Below are 23,570 nucleotides of genomic sequence, written 5' to 3' on the forward strand. Positions count from 1 at the left end.
ACTATGCATCCATTTTCCTAAAAACACTTTACAAAAGTTTGTACTGTTCACTACTCTTTTCCTTTTGCTATGTGATTTCAGTACATTAACCATTTTGTCTAATGTACGCATCCTATTCAAAATTAAAATGAATAGTTTCCTTTTTAATTCTAATGCCTTAGCTGCAATGGCTTCAATTTCTTTTTTTCTCTTAAAAAACTTTGCCTTTTGCTTATATTTCTTCACATCCTTTATCAAATTGGACATAACTCTCCTCTGAAACATTTTTCTACGTATCTCTTTAAACGCTGTTTTTCTGTTTAAGTTTATCTTTTTAGTTGCAGAAGGTATATTTGCATTAACTAAATTCTCAATTTTTTCCTGTCCTTCTCGATTCAAATCATTCTTTCCAGTACAGACATTTTGTACATTTTTCCTTTTTTTGAATATGTTCCTTAGAAAATCATTTTTTTGCTTACCAGAAGATTTTTTCTTCTTCCCAACATGAGCATCTTCAACTAACTTAGGTCCTCCAGTTGTCTTCAAATATAGGTTTTTTTTCTGCTCTTTTTTTACTCTGGATTTTGTAGGCATCTTAAATTTTGTTCACTGCTCTTCAGCAATACCTGAAAAAAACTAAAAAAAAATTCCTTTATTTTATTTAAATATATTACTACATTTGTTTTCACATTAGTCACAAAACGAAATTTCTTTGCCAATTTGAAAGCACACTTACTGCTCTTTTTTTTGGCAAGTGATAAACACTTTTACAGACTGACACATTATGAACCCACTTTTCAGATTTTTTACAAAGCACATGTCCAAACTGCTTTTTCAGACCAGCATCATTTGTAACCTGGGTGTCTGCCTACACTCCAGCAAGGGCAACCAGCCTTAGTGATGCTGAATGTATTTGCATTACTGACTGAAACCTCAAACCCCACTCGCTTGTGAATACTGTGCATGATTCCACATGGTAAGCAGCTACCTGTGTGCTAAGAGTCTGCTTCTGCACCAAAAAATGGCTCCCCCTTTCCATCTAATGCAACTGTGAAATCTCCAGAGCAATAGGCAATAAATCTCTGCCTGTAATTCCTATTTGCACACAGAGTCATGTTTTCACATTAGTCACAAAACGAAATTTCTTTGCCAATTTGAAAGCACACTTACTGCTCTTTTTTTTGGCAAGTGATAAACACTTTTACAGACTGACACATTATGAATCCACTTTTCAGATTTTTTACAAAGCACATGTCCAAACTGCTTTTTCAGACCAGCATCATTTGTAACCTGGGTGTCTGCCTACACTCCAGCAAGGGCAACCAGCCTTAGTGATGCTGAATGTATTTGCATTACTGACTGAAACCTCAAACCCCACTCGCTTGTGAATACTGTGCATGATTCCACATGGTAAGCAGCTACCTGTGTGCTAAGAGTCAGCTTCTGCACCAAAAAAAGGCTCCCCCTTTCCATCTAATGCAACTGTGAAATCACCAGAGCAATACGCAATAAATCTCTGCCTGTAATTCCTATTTGGACACAGAGTCATGTTTTCACATTAGTCACAAAACGAAATTTCTTTGCCAATTTGAAAGCACACTTACTGCTCTTTTTTTTGGCAAGTAATAAACACTTTTACAGACTGACACATTATGAATCCACTTTTCAGATTTTTTACAAAGCACATGTCCAAACTGCTTTTTCAGACCAGCATCATTTGTAACCTGGGTGTCTGCCTACACTCCAGCAAGGGCAACCAGCCTTAGTGATGCTGAATGTATTTGCATTACTGACTGAAACCTCAAACCCCACTCGCTTGTGAATACTGTGCATGATTCCACAGGGTAAGCAGCTACCTGTGTGCTAAGAGTCTGCTTCTGCACCAAAAAATGTCTCCCCCTTTCCTTCTAATGCAACTGTGAAATCACCAGAGCAATACGCAATAAATCTCTGCCTGTAATTCCTATTTGCACACAGAGTCATGTTTTCACATTAGTCACAAAACGAAATTTCTTTGCCAATTTGAAAGCACACTTACTGCTCTTTTTTTTGGCAAGTGATAAACACTTTTACAGTCTGTCACATTTTGAATCCACTTTTCAGATTCTTAAAAAAGCACATGTCCAAACTGCTTTTTCAGACCAGCATCATTTGTAACCTGGGTGTCTGCCTACACTCCAGCAAGGGCAACCAGCCTTAGTGATGCTGAATGTATTTGCATTACTGACTGAAACCTCAAACCCCACTCGCTTGTGAATACTGTGCATGATTCCACATGGTAAGCAGCTACCTGTGTGCTAAGAGTCAGCTTCTGCACCAAAAAAAGGCTCCCCCTTTCCTTCTAATGCATCTGTGAAATCACCAGAGCAATACGCAATAAATCTCTGCCTATAATTCCTATTTGCACACAGAGTCATGTTTTCACATTAGTCACAAAACGAAATTTCTTTGCCAATTTGAAAGCACACTTACTGCTCTTTTTTTTGGCAAGTAATAAACACTTTTACAGACTGACACATTATGAATCCACTTTTCAGATTTTTTACAAAGCACATGTCCAAACTGCTTTTTCAGACCAGCATCATTTGTAACCTGGGTGTCTGCCTACACTCCAGCAAGGGCAACCAGCCTTAGTGATGCTGAATGTATTTGCATTACTGACTGAAACCTCAAACCCCACTCGCTTGTGAATACTGTGCATGATTCCACATGGTAAGCAGCTACCTGTGTGCTAAGAGTCTGCTTCTGCACCAAAAAATGTCTCCCCCTTTCCATCTAATGCAACTGTGAAATCACCAGAGCAATACGCAATAAATCTATGCCTGTAATTCCTATTTGCACACAGAGTCATGTTTTCACATTAGTCACAAAACGAAATTTCTTTGCCAATTTGAAAGCACACTTACTGCTCTTTTTTTTGGCAAGTGATAAACACTTTTACAGACTGACACATTATGAATCCACTTTTCAGATTTTTTACAAAGCACATGTCCAAACTGCTTTTTCAGACCAGCATCATTTGTAACCTGGGTGTCTGCCTACACTCCAGCAAGGGCAACCAGCCTTAGTGATGCTGAATGTATTTGCAGTACTGACTGAAACCTCAAACCCCACTCGCTTGTGAATACTGTGCATGATTCCACAGGGTAAGCAGCTACCTGTGTGCTAAGAGTCTGCTTCTGCACCAAAAAATGTCTCCCCCTTTCCTTCTAATGCAACTGTGAAATCACCAGAGCAATACGCAATAAATCTCTGCCTGTAATTCCTATTTGCACACAGAGTCATGTTTTCACATTAGTCACAAAACGAAATTTCTTTGCCAATTTGAAAGCACACTTACTGCTCTTTTTTTTGGCAAGTGATAAACACTTTTACAGTCTGTCACATTTTGAATCCACTTTTCAGATTCTTAAAAAAGCACATGTCCAAACTGCTTTTTCAGACCAGCATCATTTGTAACCTGGGTGTCTGCCTACACTCCAGCAAGGGCAACCAGCCTTAGTGATGCTGAATGTATTTGCATTACTGACTGAAACCTCAAACCCCACTCGCTTGTGAATACTGTGCATGATTCCACATGGTAAGCAGCTACCTGTGTGCTAAGAGTCAGCTTCTGCACCAAAAAAAGGCTCCCCCTTTCCTTCTAATGCATCTGTGAAATCACCAGAGCAATACGCAATAAATCTCTGCCTATAATTCCTATTTGCACACAGAGTCATGTTTTCACATTAGTCACAAAACGAAATTTCTTTGCCAATTTGAAAGCACACTTACTGCTCTTTTTTTTGGCAAGTAATAAACACTTTTACAGACTGACACATTATGAATCCACTTTTCAGATTTTTTACAAAGCACATGTCCAAACTGCTTTTTCAGACCAGCATCATTTGTAACCTGGGTGTCTGCCTACACTCCAGCAAGGGCAACCAGCCTTAGTGATGCTGAATGTATTTGCATTACTGACTGAAACCTCAAACCCCACTCGCTTGTGAATACTGTGCATGATTCCACATGGTAAGCAGCTACCTGTGTGCTAAGAGTCTGCTTCTGCACCAAAAAATGTCTCCCCCTTTCCATCTAATGCAACTGTGAAATCACCAGAGCAATACGCAATAAATCTATGCCTGTAATTCCTATTTGCACACAGAGTCATGTTTTCACATTAGTCACAAAACGAAATTTCTTTGCCAATTTGAAAGCACACTTACTGCTCTTTTTTTTGGCAAGTGATAAACACTTTTACAGACTGACACATTATGAATCCACTTTTCAGATTTTTTACAAAGCACATGTCCAAACTGCTTTTTCAGACCAGCATCATTTGTAACCTGGGTGTCTGCCTACACTCCAGCAAGGGCAACCAGCCTTAGTGATGCTGAATGTATTTGCAGTACTGACTGAAACCTCAAACCCCACTCGCTTGTGAATACTGTGCATGATTCCACATGGTAAGCAGCTACCTGTGTGCTAAGAGTCTGCTTCTGCACCAAAAAATGTCTCCCCCTTTCCATCTAATGCAACTGTGAAATCACCAGAGCAATACGCAATAAATCTATGCCTGTAATTCCTATTTGCACACAGAGTCATGTTTTCACATTAGTCACAAAACGAAATTTCTTTGCCAATTTGAAAGCACACTTACTGCTCTTTTTTTGGCAAGTGATAAACACTTTTACAGACTGACACATTATGAATCCACTTTTCAGATTTTTTACAAAGCACATGTCCAAACTGCTTTTTCAGACCAGCATCATTTGTAACCTGGGTGTCTGCCTACACTCCAGCAAGGGCAACCAGCCTTAGTGATGCTGAATGTATTTGCATTACTGAGTCCAACCTCAAACCCTTAAACTATTCTTTTATTATACCAGTACACCTTAATTTATTGTGAAAACATAGTCCATATTATTTTACATATTCCTCACATTTAAATTTCTCCCAAAACAGAAAATAATAAACACAACTTCAACAAAAAGAATTGCATTTCTATTATTCATTTCTTAATTTACCATATACATCCCCTCTCAGACTCTAAACTCACCTTTAAAATTAGTTAGTTGTGAAAGAAATGTGGCACTCAAACAGCAGATTATCAGAGCCAGGATCTCTGTTCTCTACACCTCTCTCCTCTCAGCAGAACCAGATAATGGCAAACTTTCCCTCTCTTTTTCCACACATATACATGTTAGTTTCAAATCTCAGTGCTTGCCCCTTTTTTTCAAATGTAATCACACATTTCTATTGGTTGAAAACCAACCCTTTTCCAAAAGTACCCTTCCCCCAACTTGACTTCTGCCTAGTACCCTTCCCCCAACTTGACTTCTGCCTGCTACCATAGCAACAGCTCATGGAACACTGCTGTGTGGAGTCAGGTCAGAAGTTCGCCAAACAATGTTTCAATTCCAAAGAGCAAGAGTGCTTGACTTTTCAAACCTAACAGCAAATCCATAGTACTGTTCTTTGGTAACACATTTTTCTGTACCAATACAAAACATGCTTCTATTAATTTACACATACAGCCTAGTTGTTATTCTAGAATGGTATGAAACAGCCAATCAGTTCTTTTTTTTTTGAAAAAAATATGTATGCCTCCATTTCCAAACTGTCTTTCTTTTCATATTGCCATTCTACTGAAAGACACCTCCTGAGTGCATCCAGTTCTCCTTTGAAGATGTTCACAGTGTGGATTGTAGGGCACAGCTATGTCTTCTGGAGTGAAAAGTATGCAGATAAAACAGATATGGTGAGAGACCTTGCTTTGCCAAATGTAGACATTAAATGGATTGGTCAGAGAGGGTTAAAGTGGCACCAATTGATGCCATTGGTGAAATCCTTCATGCACATCCAACACCCTGACCTCATAATAGTGCACTGTGGTGGCAATGACCTAGGCACTTTGACTGGGGTAGGTCTGGAAATGCTTATGAAGGAGACCTTTGCACAACTGTTTTCACTTTTCCCTAAAACTGCCTTTGTGTTTTCTAACATATGCCAAAGGCAAAAATGGAACTGGTCCAATCATTTCTGTCCGCAGATTGACAAAGCAAGAAAGCACGTCAACAAATCTGTTTCTGCTTTCCTCCGTGACTATGGTATGGGTTCCATTTACCACAACAACTTGCGTTATGACATGCAAGACATTTATAGAGGAGATGGTGTACACTTCAATGATGAAGGGAACAGAGTCTTCCTCTTGAACCTTAGACTCTGCATCGGTACTTACTTGTAGGTACCACTAAAAAATCACTTAATTAACACAACGGCTCTTTTTAGAGCCCCCAAATATCTAAACCCTTAAATCTGATTTTCATTTCTTTTTTTATTTTTTTTTTCTACCGTACGCTTACCGTACGCGTACCCCGTGATTTTTTTTAAAATCAATAAATGTTTTCTTTGTACTTTTCTGTCCTTCTTTGACCCCCTTACAAATGTTAGGGGGTCTGTAACTCTCCTCCTTGCCCCCTTTTCTTGTTATCACTCTTTTTTTTCTGAGTGAAACACACGAAATGGCGGCCGCCGCTTCCTGGTTTCGACCGATTCGAATGTTTACTAAGATCTAAGAGCCAATCAGAATCGCGCTCGCGCACGCCACCGTACGCGTACGGTAAGCGTACCGTAAGCGCACCGTAAGCTGGCTCAGATATATATATTGATTTAAAGGCTATTTTCTCAGAATCTACTGAACAGATTTACACCAAACATACAAAAGGCACTTCCTTGACCTGAGGACTACCTCTCTGCCAAATTTCTAGTAATTCTGTTCAGCCGTTCGGGCTGTAGCTGTGTCTAAAGGTCCTATGGAAAAATGCATGGGAAAAACGCGTTTTGGGACCCCCCTTTTATCTCAGCTCCCGCTTGACGAATCCCCCCGAGACTTTCAGGGAAGGAGCGGAGCGTAGCGCCCCACCTATTTTGAAAAATTCGCGAGGATTCGTCGACCGGCGCCAAAGTTATTCAAAATAGAATGTTGCGGATTTCCTATGGAAACGTGGTCCTAACTATAACTACCTACTGGCGACCGCCAGTAGGTAATATATATATATATATATATATATATATATATATATATATATATATATATATATATATATATATATATATATATATATATGCATGCGCGCTCACTCCCTTCTCCAAAATTGCTTTTAAATCATCCGCTTCCCAGTCAACATGATGCGTTTCGGCTAACGCCTTAGTCAAATGTTTACAAGTTACGCGCCGAAATGTGGCAAATTTTAAAATATACTTGCATTCCTCATTGAAAGTAAAAGAAGGACCACTGAGATTTTGCATACAGGCACCATATTGGAGGGTATAACTCCAAATCAAATCCCTATAACAGAAGCAACAATTTCAAACATTGCTAAATTGCCAAGACTGTATTATATGTAATCTTCTCAAAAAGCGTGTCAATTTCATTGTTTAGAATCAAAATTGAAATCCATAACACACAATTTTCACGGGATCAAACTAATTCATGAATTACGCCGTATATCGGCTATGGTTCCTGAAATGAAGTCCTTCACATTATGCCGTGTATCGGCTTAAACCTCTAAATAATACATTTCTTAAGTTGCACTGTGAACCAAAACATAAAAAGGCCATAAAAAGTTACATAAATCTGACTTCATGGTTACATTGTATAATCATTGAATCACTTGCTCCAAATGAATTTAATCACCTAAATGAACTGCTAACTCTTCCCCTGTATTCATTCCTTTAGGTATCTTAGTTCCCAGATCGATGATATACCTCGATTCGAGCCTACGTAGTTGCTTGATCCTATTGCATCCCATCACATTCATGAGGATCTGGTCCAGCCAATAATATCGTAACAGCTCCCTGTTACTATCATGCTTCCCAGAAAAATGACTCGCCACTGTATAAGTGGCATCACTTTTAGCTATGGCCCTCATGTGTTCTAAAATCCATACTTTTACGGGATGAATAATGCTGCCGATATAGCGCAGTCCACATGGGCATTCTAGACAATATACCACATAGGCGGTGTTACATGTGAGAAACTTTTTTATATTTTTGGGCTACTTAAGACCTGTTACCTGATCTGTGAGTGTCCTCTTACTGCCTACACAGGCCTTGCATTTACCGCAAGGATAGAAACCTTTAAGCTCCCTTAGGGTCCCCCCTGTGTTAGGTTTGGTGTGTAGATTTGAACAAGACTGTCTCTTAATGATCTGGCCTTTTTGAAAGTTAGCAAAGGGGCAGGTGGAATGTACGAACCTATGATGTTATCTGTTTTCAAGATATGCCAGTTTTTCTTCATAATTTTTCTCAATTCATTGGCATCACTTGAAAAAGGAGTTATCATCCTAAATTTACTTGCCTACATCTCATCATTACTCTTCTTCTCTTTGGTAAGAAGGGTTTCTCTGGACATATTCCTAACCTTGTTAAGGGTTACGTCTAGGAAATCCCTATTATAGCCTCTGATCGACAATCTAATGACACTGGCTTGAGCAGCTTCTTCAAAATCTAGTTCCCTAGTACTGTTACGTTTCAATCTCAAAAACTCCCTATAGGTGATGCCCTTGACCAACCTAGGTGGATGGTTGCTTGTCGCATGCAACAAAGAATTGCCGGCCGTTGGTTTACGATACAGTGACACATGTAATTTGTTGTCAGTTACATTCACTTTAAGATCCAAGAAATTCACAGTTTCAGAACTAATTTCACCACTGAATTCCAAATTCACTACATTCCTATTTAAACTACTAATGAATTATTTGGCCAATTCTAATGATCCATCCCAGATGATACATAGATCATCGATGTAACTATACCATGAGATAACTCTTCCCATATTGGTGTCACCTGGTGTCCTGGACACCTGCTCCTCCCACCAGCCCACAAATAAATTTGCGTAGCTGGGGGCGAAGCAGGTGCCCATCGCCGTACCAGAGATCTCACGATAAAAGTCCTCGCCAAAGACAAAGATGTTGTTTTTTAAACAGAATTCTGTGAATTGAAGAATCATTTCATTATGTTCTGTGAACTTCAAAAGTTTCTTCTTCAGGAAGTGTGCTACTACTTCAAGACCATGTTCATGCCGGATCCGAGTATATAAGCTCATAATATCTAACACAATTAATTTATACTTCGGATCCCATTGTTGTTTTTCAATACACATTAGGAAATCCTGTGAGTCTCTAATATATGCACTGAAAAAACCACAGGTTTCAGGGACGTTATAGTTAGTTGGACATTTCACTAGTACAAAACCAGAGAAATTCGGCTGTTATAGTTATGTTATGTTATGTTATGTTATAGTGTTTTATAAAGCGCGCGATTACCAAGTAGGTGTCCTGGCGCTGTCCACAATTCCTAGATTCTTAAGCTGACTTAGTTACTGAAACAACCAGGTTTTTAGAGCTTTCCTAAAATGAAGTAAATTCTCCATACGTCTCAAGTGGAGAGGTAGTTTGTTCCAGAGATTGGCAGCCCCATAAGAGAAACTACGTCCTCCTCAACGGACTTTCTTTATGGCTGGAATCGTGACAAGCCCGGCCTCCGCTGAACGAAGATGCCGGGCAGGGACATACCTAGTGAGATGCTTAGTCAGGTAATCTGCGCCTTCTCCCTTCAAGGCCTTAAACACCAAGCACAAGGATTTGAACTGAACTCTCTTATGGATAGGCAACCAATGCAAGTCACGGATGGCCTTGGATATCGGGGAGAACTTTGGAATACCCGTAAGTAATCTAGCAGCCGCATTCTGCAATAACTGCAGTCTGTGCAACCGATTTTCCTGTATATTCAGATACAGACTGTTGCAATAGTCGAGTCTGGAGGTCACAAGAGCGGTGACCACCGTTTGTCGACTATCTGGAGGAAGCAAAAACAGGATCTTTTTTAACATTCTTAAAATAAAGCCTGTTTTGGAGGCTACTGCCTTAACCTGTAGTGTCATGGTGAGTTTGTCATCCAGCACCATCCCGAGGTTTTTTACAGTTTTTACTGGGCTGGGACAAACTCCTAATTCCTGCGGCCACCAGGTAGGAGTCCAGAAGCTGGGGTTGTTACCAAACAACATTACCTCAGTTTTAGTAGAGTTTAGCCTAAGGCAGTTGCTAGCCATCCAACGGGCTACCTCCAACATGCAGGCCTGGAAATTGAAGTCCATCCCCACATCACGTCCGGGGTATTGAGACACGACGATCTGCGTGTCATCAGCGTAAGACGTGACACTAAATCCATGACTTCTAATGATGGGAGCAAGGGAGTCTACGTAGACATTAAAAAGTGTTGGACTTAGTGAGGACCCTTGCGGGACCCCACAAGGCAGAGAGAAAGGACGAGATGTAAAGTTCCCCATGGCCACTGTTTGACTCCGCTCGGAGAGAAAGGAGTTCAGCAATTTCCATGCTCTTTGCCGAATACCTCCTTTCCTCAGCCGGTCCATCAGCAATCCGTGATGGACCGTGTCAAACGCGGCAGATAGATCCAGAAGGATCAAGGCTGCTCTGCCGCCTTGGTCTACTGCTAACCTGATCTGATCTGTGGCCGCAATCAGAGCGGATTCAGTGCTGTGCCCCTCCCTAAACCCAGCTGGGATACATCCAGCAATGATGATTGCTTTATGAATGCTGTAAGCTGAATGTTCATTGCCTTTTCCACTAGTTTAGCCGGAAGAGGAAGCCGGGAAATATAGGGCGGAAATTGTTAGGGTCCGCCGGATCTAAACTCGGTTTCTTCAGCAGAGGGAGAATAGAAGCCATCTTCCAAATATTAGGAAAGATTCCATCTTGGAACATACCATTAAAGATAGGTGTGAGAAGGTTGGCTATCGGCCCAGATGCTAGTTTAGTAATCCTTAGTGGGCAAGGGTCGAGAGGGGAACCTGAGTTAGCTTTGGCGAGCAGATCCAAGGTATTTTGTACTGTGAGAGGAACAAATTCCTCCAGGGTAACAGATGACGTGGCCAATTTAGTGGACCCTTCCTCTGACTTCTCCTCCCACCTAATTGAGTTGCTAAGGCTAGTGAAAATATTATTAACTTTGGTGGAAAAAAACAAGGCAATTTTTTCACAGAGCTCTGTGCTAGACGAGATGGGAGTTGGTGCAAGAGAGGATAACTTGGTAATAGTGGAGAACAGCTCCTTAGAGCAGTTTCTGGCTGCCAAAATCTGGGTCGCATAATACTTCTGTTTTGCTTCTCGCAACATACATTTGTAGGTTGCTAAGCTTGCCAGATATAGCCTTTTTTCCGTAGTGGTATAATTCTTCCTCCAATTACGCTCCAATCTCTTACAACTACATTTTTGTACTTTGAGGTCACTCGAGTACCAGGGGGCTGAAGGTACAGTCCTTTTGAGAAGAAGTTAGTTGAGCTAACTATAACTTGCGCCCCCGCAATTCACTGCTGATGACGTCACATATTACATCATTCATGACATGGTCAGAGACATGACTGATGACATTTCAAATGGCATAACTAATGACATCTCACATCTGACATTCAGCTCCCCTTGCCCAAAAGCAATTATGCTTTGCTTCATGGAAACGAGAGCAGGTTTTCTGCTCTCGCTTCCATGAAGCAAAGCAGAGTTTGCTATGACAGGGCGGAAGCCATGCTCCTGCCCTGTCATAGAAAACAGCAATGTCCTGGGGTGGGCACCCTGGGAAATTGCAGGAGCCGGCCCTGTGGGGTTGCCCCCCACCCATCATTTGCATAGCCCCGGTAAGGTGGTGGACCCTGGGGCCAGGGGTCATTAAATAAAGATTGACCCAGGGAGGTGGTGGTCCCCAGGGCAGTGTAGGGAGGGGCTGGAGCCCCCCAACTTTTTAACTTTATTTAAGCCTCAGGGAGGTGGCGGTCTCCAGGGTTTGGGGGGCTGCGAGGCCCCAGAACATAAAATTGTAAATTAAAATTGTAAATTGATACTTGTATAGCGCACTACTCACCCGCAAGGGTCTCAAGGCATTTGTACGAATACCGCTGTGGAACCCATCCTGGCTTTCCCTGTGAGGCGTCCACTCCTGGGCACCCCCAAGGTGGAGGCCAGGCATCCTTAGCAATGTGGGGGCCGTTGTGGAGATTAAGCAAGCTATTGCCCAGAGTTGCAGAGTGGGACTCCATGATTGGAATGGCACCGAGGCGAGAATTATCAGGTCCGTGGAATTTTTGAGCCCAAGACCCGCCGAGGCGGGGAATTGAACCCTGGTCCCGGGCTAGACCTCTGCATCAGTGTCTGCCGCTCTAATCATTGAGCCACACTTCTCCAGAACATAATTAACATTGCCCCGGGGAGGTGGTGGTCTCTGGGTCTGTGGGGGGGTGCCTGCCCCCTGCACATACATAATAAAGCCCCAGGGAGGTGGCAGTCCCCTGGGCTGCCAGGGGGCCGCATGCCCCCACACATAAATATTAAAGCCCCAGGGAGGTGATGGTCCCTGGGGCTGTGGGGTCCCCCGCAATCCCTCTCTACATAAATTGGAATTGCCCCAGGACCTGGCCCACCTGGGGGCTTTAAAAAACAAAGAGCGGGAGGCTGCACACCGTTTGTTTTTTTATTCAGCGGGTGCACGAATCCTGCAGAAAATTTTTAAAAAATGCTTTTCTTGGCCCTGGGGACCAGGCCTAGGGGGTCAGGGTGTTTTTACCCTGCTCCCTTTTGTTCTTTTTCAATGTTCCTCTCACCTTTTTCCTTCTCCCTCATTACCGAGTCACAAGATGGCTACCAACACTTCCTGGTTTGAAGTGTTGGCAGCCAATCAGAGACAAGCTCGTGCTCGGGGGGGCTCAGCCAATCAGATCTCAAAATTCTCAAATATCGATATAAATATCTAAAAAACTAATGAATGGATTTACACCATTTTTAACAAAGTGTGCTTTCTGGACCAAGGACTGTCTCCCTGCCAAAATTGGTGGAATTCCGTTCAGTAGTTCAGGCTGTAGTCGTGTCTAAAGTTTCCTGAGGAAATTAACATGGAGAAATCATGTTTCTCGGCCCCCGCTTGACAAATCACCCCAAAACGTTCAAGACTGGAGCTGACCTGATTGACAATTAGTTTTGAAAGTTTGTGAAGCTTCGTCAAACGGTGCAAATATTATTGGCAAATCAAAAAACGCTTTTCCTATGGTAACAAGGTTCTAATATAACTACATAATTACATATATATATATTTATATATTTGTTTTACAAGTGGTGATATGCACTCTGTAGTTATAATAAGCTTTTCCAGAGATATGAATTACTAGGATTTTTGCTCACTAATAACTTTGCATCTGTTAACCCGTTCGACGCGCATGACGGAACGGTTTCGTCATGCACGTCGGTTGCGCTGTGCGCATGGCGGTACCGTTCCATCATGGCCCCGCCCGCGCACAGAACCTTCAGCGTGGCGCGGAAATCCACGCCGCGCTGAAGGGGTTAAACATATCACCGTGAACATTTCCAGACCTATAGCTGTTTCTCTATGGTGGATGATGCAAAATTTCACAAACATTCATAAACGGCTCTAACCCTTGAGTGCCCCGCCCTTTCCCCCTCCTGTGCCGGGCATTGTATTAGCGGGCGGGGTCCATGACGAGATAGTCTCGTTATGGGCACAGCGCAACTGCGCTCCATGACGAGACTATCTCGTCATGGGCATAGAAAAGGCTAACAAAAACTGGGGGGGTCAAAAAATGTGTTTTGGTATTAATGCATTTTCCATGGACTTTTTACACACACTTGGGTGCCGATTACGATCCGGCAAAAAACGGGTACAAACCGTCGGTCGGAGAGTTTTCTCCGTCCGACTCGTACCCGGTCGGAAAACTTTACAAACATGGAATTACGATTCGCACGGAAACACCATTTCCGTACGAATCGTAAAAAACACCGTCCGACGAATATATACGTACGAATGTGATCCGGGAATGCTGCGACGTGACGTCGGGATGCTTTCAGGCAGCGTTTCACGACCCAGGAAGTACGATTCGAACCGACAGCAGTCCGGACAGCGATATTTTCACGACACCCAAAAAGTGCCGGAAAAGCGAAGTACGCGCGAAACGACCAGAGTAGGTGGCCCGGTACGCCCCGTACCCCCCCAGCCCCCGTATGTACGCGCCGACCCCCCCAGCCCCCGTACGTATGCGCCGACCCCCCCCTAGCCCCTGTACGTACGCGCCGACCCCCCCCCAGCCCCCGTACGTATGTGTTGAACCCCCCTGTGTATGTACACCCGTGTACGTGTCGTACCCCCGTGTATGTACACCTGTGTACGTGTCGTACCCCCGTGTATGTACACCCGTGTACGTGTCATACCCCCCGTGTCGTACCCCCCGTGTATGTACACCCGTGTACGTGTCGTACCCCCCCGTACATACACGGGTGGGGGTACGACTCGAACATACAAGGGTGTACATACATGGGGGGTACGACATGTACACGGGTGTACATACACGGGGGTACGACACGTACACGGGTGTACATACACGGGGGGTACGACACGTACACGGCTGTACATACACGAGGGGGTTTGACACGTACATACGGGGGCGGGGGGGTTCCGGCGCATACATACGGGGGCTGGGGGGGGTCGGCGCGTATGCTGGCACATGTCTCCATGGTTGCTATGGGAGTTCGGTGCGGACGGTGTTTTTTCCATACGGTTGTAACATCGGACGCACGGGATGGATCGTAATTCCGTGGTCGGACTTCACTTTTCACATTTGTACGGTAAATCGTCCGAGGACGTGTCGGACACAATTTCCGACCCGGGGACATGTGGGGAATAATTCCCAATGCGATTTGTATGGACATTTTCCCATGCGAATCGTAGTTGGCAGTTTGTATGACACTTGTACAATTCGTACGGTAAAAAGACCGGATACGAGTCGTACGGGGAATTTTTTTACCGGATCGTAATCGGCACCATAGTGGCCAAACAGTTGAAAGGATTTCCATGAAATCAGCAGGAGTACAGATTATGGTGTGCAGATGAGACTTTTGGGTAGTAGAGGTAAGTAGGATAAGTATTTTTAAAGTTATAAGTCATTTATACTAATGAGCTGATTATGAAACGGCCCGTAAAGACTCTGACCTTTGGTTGGAGCCTTTTGGGCCACATCGTAATGGGCCAGTCGGATTCCTTTCCAACCGCCTAATTTTGATGGAGGCAGTCGGAAAAGTATCCGACCGGTCATTCTGGCTGACTCCGGACGTGCTCGGAGAGCTCGTCTGCCAGTCAGAATGCGGTCTGCAATCTCAAGGGTGGCTCTTTCCACCCTTGACATACAATGCATGATTCCCGACATGGTTTCCATGCCGCTCTGTCTGACATGGAAACCATGTCGGAAAGCATGTTAGGGGGGCCCCAGCAGTGCCCCCTTTGGTGCCCGGCCTCTGGTTGGAGGCCAAGGATCTCTGCAGGCAGGCACCTTAAGGTACCAGCCACGGGGTGCAGGAATGAACTTCACCTCCCATTTCACTATGGAAGCATGCATTGCGGACGGTTTATGTTCATTCATAAGCCATACCTATTGGCAATGCCAATGCTTGTTATTAAAAAGCTCAACTCAACAAATTGAAGGATACTCTTGTAGACCTCTGCAGTTGGTTTATCTTTCCCTAATGTGGCTGTGATGACACCTCGGGGTAATTCATAGTATAACTTAGAAGTCCATCAAAGTGAGCCAGAATTTAGTCTGGTATTTCGTTTCTCCCTGCACTACCAATACAGACAGCATCAGTAATTGTGGGAAGAGAGATTGCAGAAGACTACAAGATTTGTGGGAATATTGTTCTCTATTTTCAGATGGAATTAAACTCATATTTAATATGCTTGCAGCAAGTGAAGTTTCTGTGTGAAAATCTCCCGTCTGCAGTGATCCTGTGGTTCTAATAATCCTAATTGCGCGAGTAGCACATGATACCAACCCCATCATGATTGAAAGGATATTTAGATTGACATCCTACTGGGGAAAGGACAGGGGCAGCAGTACTAATATCTTAGCAACTGGGGGTGTTAATGATATCCCTGTCACTGCAGTACATCATTGTGAGAGTTAGCACGTCTTTGCACCTTTTGTTTTTGTAGGAATTTGAAGGATCTTGCAAGCATTTAAGTAAGTGATACCAATGTGCTTTTGGTTCCTTGCTCTAATTATCACAGTTCTACTAAAGGACTTCAAAGCTGTTTCACTGTCCACTTAAAGAAGACCCACTGATTAAAGATCAGTTGCCCAGAGCACTTTTAAATGTAAATATCATAAAACAGAATTGCACAATGCTCAATGGGTTACCTAAAACTTGAAAAAGTAATGACTCATCCATTTTTACCTTCCACTAAAAAAACTTCATACAACTGAAAATGTAATCTAGGGAAAGGTGCACAAAATTGGGGTGAATTCACAAAGGTAAATTCAGTTGTAAATATTTGTTTGTTGTTTACTGTACCTTTTTATGCCTACCAGGACTTCACAAATGGATTTATAGCAGGTGTAAACATATTAACATGGGTGCAGGTCTCCACCACGATCACGAAGATCTCTTGGCATTCGTAAATCCTCTCAATGGGTGGGAAGTGGGCATTCCAATGGTTTATTTGTCTAGGACATTTGGAAATGACCCTAGAAAGGGTTGAACATTTACTTCATCCCAGGGTTAGCAGAAGTCCTCTGCCTGGTTGAGAAATAAAACTGATCACACCTAGATGTGCAGGTTGATTAGAGAGTTTCTTCATAGTGAAAAATATTTCCATGTGGAGAAACAGAGGGGCATGTTTACAAGGAGCTTTCACCTTGCCAGCATCACTTTTTTGATGCTATGGCTTTTTTTGGGGCGCCATAGTTACAAAGTGATATGAGAGTAATTTAGGATCACATTTTCACTTCCAGCTCCTATTTTAGTTTGTGCCAGATCCTGTTGTAACAGTTATCACTAATAATATGCAAGCTAAGGGTTCACCCTGAAGAAGCCTTGCAAAACTGAAGCAGCTGTATTTACAACCATTTTGGGAAAGAATGCTACTTTAGAAAAACAGGTGCAGTTGTGGCGTATTTTTAATGGTACTGAAAACAGGCTTAGAAATGGTGCATTGCCACTGGTATATTAGAAGAACATACCCAAATCCCTCTGGCAAGCTCTACAGCACCATGGACCTACTCCTACTGCAGCTCGGAGCACCAAGAAGACCAATACCATTACAACCACCACCTCCACCTCCACCATCACCACGGAGGCAGCGCTGGACAAGGGAGCAGACATACTGCCAGAGGTTTACCCTCATTGATCTCAGGAAGGAGGACGTCATTGCCCATTACAGGATAAGGAAGGAGTCTTTTTTCCACCTCCTGCACCAGATTGAACCAAGGCTGCAGACAGCATTGCAGAGCTGCACCAAGCTACTGACTGTACTACACATGCTGGTGTCTGGATCTTTCCAACCCACCACAGCCAGAGTGGCAGGAGTATATCAGTCAGACTTCTAATCATTCCTCCCCTCCATCCTGGATGCCATCATAATACTCACACACCAGTACCTCTTCTTCCCCAACACAATGCAGAAACAACAGGAAAACAATCAAGGCATGTATGCCATTGCAGGATTTCCACATGTGTTGGGCGCAATGTACTGCACCCATGTACAACTTGTGTCTCCAGGGGCTCCATCACACCTATACCCCAACTAGAAGCACACACATTCCTTGAACGTGCAGGCAATCATAGATAATTTAGGCCTCTTCTTAAATGTCCTTGCAATGTACCCAGGCAGTGCCCATGATTCCTTCATCTTCCGGGATTCCACCATCAATGAGCGCTTGCAGAATGGGGTATATGGGAATGGCCTACTGGTTGGGAAGTACTTCTCAAGCACATGACAGACCACATGTTGACATATTAGTCTTGGGTTGAATAAGACTGTACATACATAGATGGTGTGGGCCTACATACTTGTGCTATACTACATGGCATATGAGCAACACAATCCTACAAGTCACACATGTCGGGACCGCCTATTGCACTGTGGGCCACATGTACAAGTGAACTGCGCGGATGGAGCATCACTGGTCATGATGCTCTGGTGGAGCAGCTCTCCAACTCATATCAGTGAGGCAATGCAAAGTCTGTCTGCATGGCATTGCCTCATAGTTAGGCAGTAAGGCAAGACACAGCAAAGTGCAGATTCCATTCACCCTATGTTACGGATGTGTACCATGGGCTTTGAGGTAGCCTTTCCCATGCAACACCAATAAGTTTAAGTTTATTTTATTTTTGCATAGTTAACTAAAACCATTCCATTGTTACACTTAAAAGAATAAGAATTTTTTTAAATAGACAATCAGTATACTTTCCTCCGCCTTAACTGCCTTTTTAGTTCTTACAGTTGCTGCAGAGCATCTTAGTTAAAACTAGTTAAAAGCCTAATTGCAGTTTAAAATCACAGTTAAATTATACTTGTTAAGGAAAATCCTTTGCTCACTGGATGCTGCGTTGTGCTGTCCCAGATTTTCTTTATTCCAGCCATGCTTGCCCCTTAGTCACATCGTTCAAGTTATCTTGACTTGTTGGAAGATTTATCCCTCTGCTACTGGCGAGCATCCTTAAAGTGGTTCCGCTAAGACCTTTTCCCATCAGCTGGACAGCTTACGGTGACAGGCTTTGTGGACCATTTTTTGGTATTTTTGGCATTTTTTGTTCGGCCAACATCAGGAATTTTACCAATCTGCAATTTAGTTGGATGTTAACTGGGTTTAAGCAGGCCAGCACCGCTTGCCTCCTAGTGTGGATGCCTATCTGTCTCAGAGGTTGTTTTATGAGCTGTTGCCGTGCTTGGTGCAGTTCTTTGCATAGACAAATTAAATGTAGAATGTCGCCATTATTGGTGTCACACAGCCTGCAAGTATCTTTTGTCCTCAGCCATGGTGGTAGGTGCTGGGTGCATGGAAGGGTCCCTAGTCTGTACCTTAGGAAGTTCATTTTTATGGGCCTGGGATAGCCCTGGTTAAAGTATGGTTGTGGGGTGAGTAATTTGTAGGAGTTAAGGGTCATCCAGGCATGAGATCTGTTTGAGAAGCTCGCCTTGTCCTTCACTAAGGAGATTTGTTTTATGTTTTTCTAGACTAGTTTTTTAAAGTTGAGATAGCCGATTTGTGCATCCAAAAGTCCAGAAAGTTTGGTAGTTTCCAAGGCTAACGGAAGGTAGCTTCTTGCCTGAGAGAATTCCCTGTGCTGTATGTCGTGCCACAGCAGATAGTTTAGCGTGTTTGTAGTGGCACTTCTTATCTTATGCCAGCAGATGATGTAAGCGCCATACCTGGCTAAGACTTGTTGTTGGAGGCCAAACTCCAACCTTATTTGAGCAGGTGATGTGTAGGACGGAAGAGTGAACAAAGTTCTGTAAGCTTTGCCATGCGTGTTATCCAGCTCCTTAGCGTCTCTTCCCCGCATTGCCGCGCTGCCATAAGTTATCGAGGGGAGAAATTTAACCTGTACTACCTTCAGGAGCGGGTCAGAGTCAGTCCCATCAATTGGTTTGCAAGGTTTTTCATCGTTACGGCGGTCAGCAGACCTTTCCTTCTTACTTCCTCTTTCTGGCGCCAAAACAACCCTTCCTTGTCGAATATGACTCCTAGATACTTGTACTCGCAAGCTGGGGCAATTTTGATGGAGCCTAGAAACGAGTTCCTCTGTGAGTTATTTTTATTATTTATTGACATGGTCCGGGTCTTGCTCAGATTTATTTTTAAGTTGTTTTCTGTTGCGTAGTTCTTCATTTCCGTCAGAAGGTGTTGAAGACCGACGTGAGTGTGACTAAGCAGAACTACGTCGTCTGCATACATGAGGTTGATTAAGGTTTTCCCTCCTACCCTTGGAGAATGGGAGTTACAAGCATCGAACACCTTAGCCATAAATAGGTTGAACAGGGTTGGTGCAACACCAATGAAGATCTCATACATTTCCACATGCCCAATGTTCAGGGACCCTAGGACTGTTTGCAAATAGTGTGGTGAAATGAGGATACATAATTCCTTTTTTTCTTCTTAATTTTTTATTTTTGCATGGGAGACAAAACCAAAAACCATATACATCAACATATTGTATTTTCAATACAAATACAGTTTTGTTGCCAGGGGAGTGGAGCGAAAAAAATACATAGTAAAAAAAAACACAAAATCTAACATTCAATCTTAGCTCATTCCATGCCACATGGCATTAAATCTCAGCATTGAATTCAGGTCTCTAACTTTATCCAGAGGCTTCTCCCTCTCAAAGACCTCAATAACAATGGCCCACCATTCTGCTACACTACTGGGTTTTGGAGAGATCCAGGCTCTAGAATTAGCTAATCAAGCAGAAACTACATTAAAATCTTCCAGCTTATCCACGCCAAGTCTATCCCACTGCTTCGCAATCCCATCATGAAAAATGTCTGGGAGAAGTGGATTATCCCACAAAGGGAATTTATTAAAGTATATCAGTAAAGAATACCTAACAGCAATATCTCGCCATATCGAAACTAGCCCCCTGATGGTCTTGAAGCGTACCCTCTTAATGTAATTTGGATCACGGATCCGGTATTGAAACCTGCAGCTGTCCTGGCCTAATAAAAGTTTATGATTTAAATCCGGGCCCTGATAGAGGAAAGGCTACGTAACCTATTCATGAAAGAGGTCCAGTAATTTATTTTGAATTCAGTAAGTGAGTGACCACCTTGATTGAATTGGTACTTTAAAAATGTAATTGCACGGCCAGCATGCTTAAAGCCCCATATAAAGCTGCTGGGGGCCTATTGCTCTACTTGCCAACAATGGTGTGCAAAATTATTCTTGTTTGCTGAATATTGCCCAATATTTGTGTGTGGACAAATGTACCGTGGGCTGATGGCAATGAGGAGCAGGAACCGTAGGACGATGATGATAGGGAAGATGAGGAGCCTCATTGAACAGTCCCATCAATAGCCTCAAGACAGCGGTGTTGGACTTTGCCCTTTTTGCAGGGTCATCCTTGAACTTTTTGCCTTCCTCCTAGTCTTTTTTCTGACATGGTGTTGGTGATTTCAGGACTCTGGGCACTTTAGCACCACTGTCCAGTGTAAAGTGTGTGTGCTCTCCGTGGTAAACATGGTAAGATTGGTCTACACCTGTTTGGCATATTTAATTTACCTATCAGTCCCCAGTAAAGTGCCATCTAATATACCCGGGCCAGAAAATTAAATGCTACTGGTGGGCTTGAAGGGATGCGTGTGCCACCCATCAGAGTAGCCTTTCAAACCTGTATCAGGCCTCTGCCATTGCATGGCCTGTGTACACAGTTTACTGCCACTATGACGTGGCACGCAAAGTGGTTGACATGTCTGTGAACCCCTTTTACTGCATGTCAGTCACCCCTAAGGTAGGCCCTAGCTAGCCCTATGGGCAGGGTGCATTGTAGGTAAAAGGTTGGACATGTACCTTAACTGGGTGACATGTCCTGGTAGTGACAAACAGCCATTTTGGTTTCTCACTGCTGTGAGGCTACCCTCTCATAGGAATGCATTGGGGATTCCCTGATAAGTGTTTCAGTGGTAATTCCTGATATGAGAGGAGCAGTGTATTCAAGTTTGGTATGATTGGAATTGTAATAATAAATGCTGCATAATGGTGTGCGCAGATTTATTATCACTATTTTAGAAAGGCCACTTTTAGAAGTTGGCATTTCTGTGTGATATGTGTCTTTGTGCCTACCTGATGTGTATTACATGTCTTGCTCTGGAGTGACAGGGGGTGGTGAGGTGTCTGGCTCTAGAGGGGCAGAGTGAGTCAGCACTAGGCTGAATAGGCAGATCTGCATTTGGAGTACTGGGAGGAGTAGCCCCTGACCCTGAATAGGTCTGTGCCTGCCTTGTTCAAGGCTGGCTCCGCCCCCCTGTGGTGTGTCTGGGACCAGAGCTTAACCTGACAAAGGAGGGTGCGAGCACTGTATAGAAAATGCTTCAGTACCCCCAGAACCAGTTGGGACAGGATCCCCAAGCCCTGTACCAGGGCAGAACACAGAAAAATGGAGTATAAATATTGGGGCTGTGACCCCATGTGCTGTGGACTGCTTTGTGCTTGACCAGAATGAAGAGGACTGCTGGGTGCCAGGAGGAACCCCCACTAAGGACTTCCCCTCTGCTTGTGGGCCCTGTGAGCTGGCCTGCCTGGGGCCAGTTCTGCCCTGAGTGATTTTCCCCCTGCCTCCAGAGAGCTGAGTGCCCTTGTTCTGGAGGGTGTGCCCAGCTTGAGAGGAGCGCTGCCAGGTTGCGGTGTTGTGTCTCCAGAGTGGAGACAGGCTGAGCGCCGCTATGGCTGCAGGACGAGCGTGGTGACTTTCCCGTCATTCCGGGGGAAGTGCTCTCAATTGGTTTTTACAGTACATGCAGCACTGCCTTGCCCCAGGGGTCCTGAAGAGAGGGGAGGGGAGAGCTGAGTGGAAGCAGCGCTCTACCTCTCCCTGTCTGTAACAGCTGTGAAGTTATCGGGAGGTTGCCTGGCAATCAGCATCAGCGGAGTGTTTCCCAAAGCAGGAATCTGGCCGCTATACCAGCAGCAAAAGGACCACTGGATCGCACCTGTAGAGCTACCAGAGAGCACTCGCACAGCGTTGGTGTTCGGCGAAGGTCCCACTCCGGGCAGAACTTCGTTGTTGGATGTACTCCAGTCAGGAGAGACCAACCCCGCCTCCCCCGCAAGGGAAGCCCTGCACCGGGAGAGGAAGTGGTCCGGCCAGTGGTGGGCAGGGCCAGAGCACGCCTGGAGTGTGGGGATGACAGAAGCCCAGTGAGAGCTCCAGGGGCCGAGGGCATCCAGGCTGCCGGAGGAGAGGCTAGGTGAGGAGCCGAGTCGGCATCACCCTACTGGCCCTAGTTGGCAGTTGCCCCATGTGGTAGTGGGCAGCTGCCTTGGCAAATAGGGCGATACGGTCCATACTTGGGGGACCCAGTGAGGTCACCCCACCAAGGGAGGTAGTCCGCCCCTCCCCCTTGCTGACGCCCGTCTACCCGGGGGCATTATTGCTGTTTTGTCACTCGTGAGGGGAACCCTCGATGGCGAACTCAGCCCTGCCAGAGAAACAGCCACCTTCTTTGTAGTTTAGGGTGAGTTGCCCTACAAATTACAGACCGAGTTCCCTGAGGTCGCAAGGGTGTGGCCGGTAGATGTTGACCCCCCCCTTGGGACCCATGCAGGGCTTACAATATAGGCTGTGCAGCTTAGACCCTGATGTGTAATGTATACCATTATACCCTGCGTGTGATTCAGGGCCTGCAGTTATGCCCTGATACTTATGTGTATGTGGGGCTTTGCCTAATGTCAGGAAGGGGCACCTGGGTGTGCAGTAATGTTGTCTATAAATAATGTGCTTATGCTGTTGTGGTGTACTGATGCTAATGCCATGATGTATGCCTAATGTGCTTGGGCTAGGGTTACTATGACCAGTGTTTACTGTGATACTCATTTCCCGGATCTTAATGCCTAACATGTGCTACTAAGAGCACCTTTACCAGTTGTTACTGGTTGTTTTACTACTTTTATGCTCTGATGGTGATGACAGTGGCCCGATTGGCACTGTAATGTATATAATCCCCTGTGAAGTAATACCTAGTGCCAGCAGGCACAGTGT

The sequence above is a fragment of the Triturus cristatus genome, chromosome 10, assembly GCF_964204655.1.
Source record: "Triturus cristatus chromosome 10, aTriCri1.1, whole genome shotgun sequence".
NCBI lineage: Eukaryota > Metazoa > Chordata > Amphibia > Caudata > Salamandridae > Triturus > Triturus cristatus.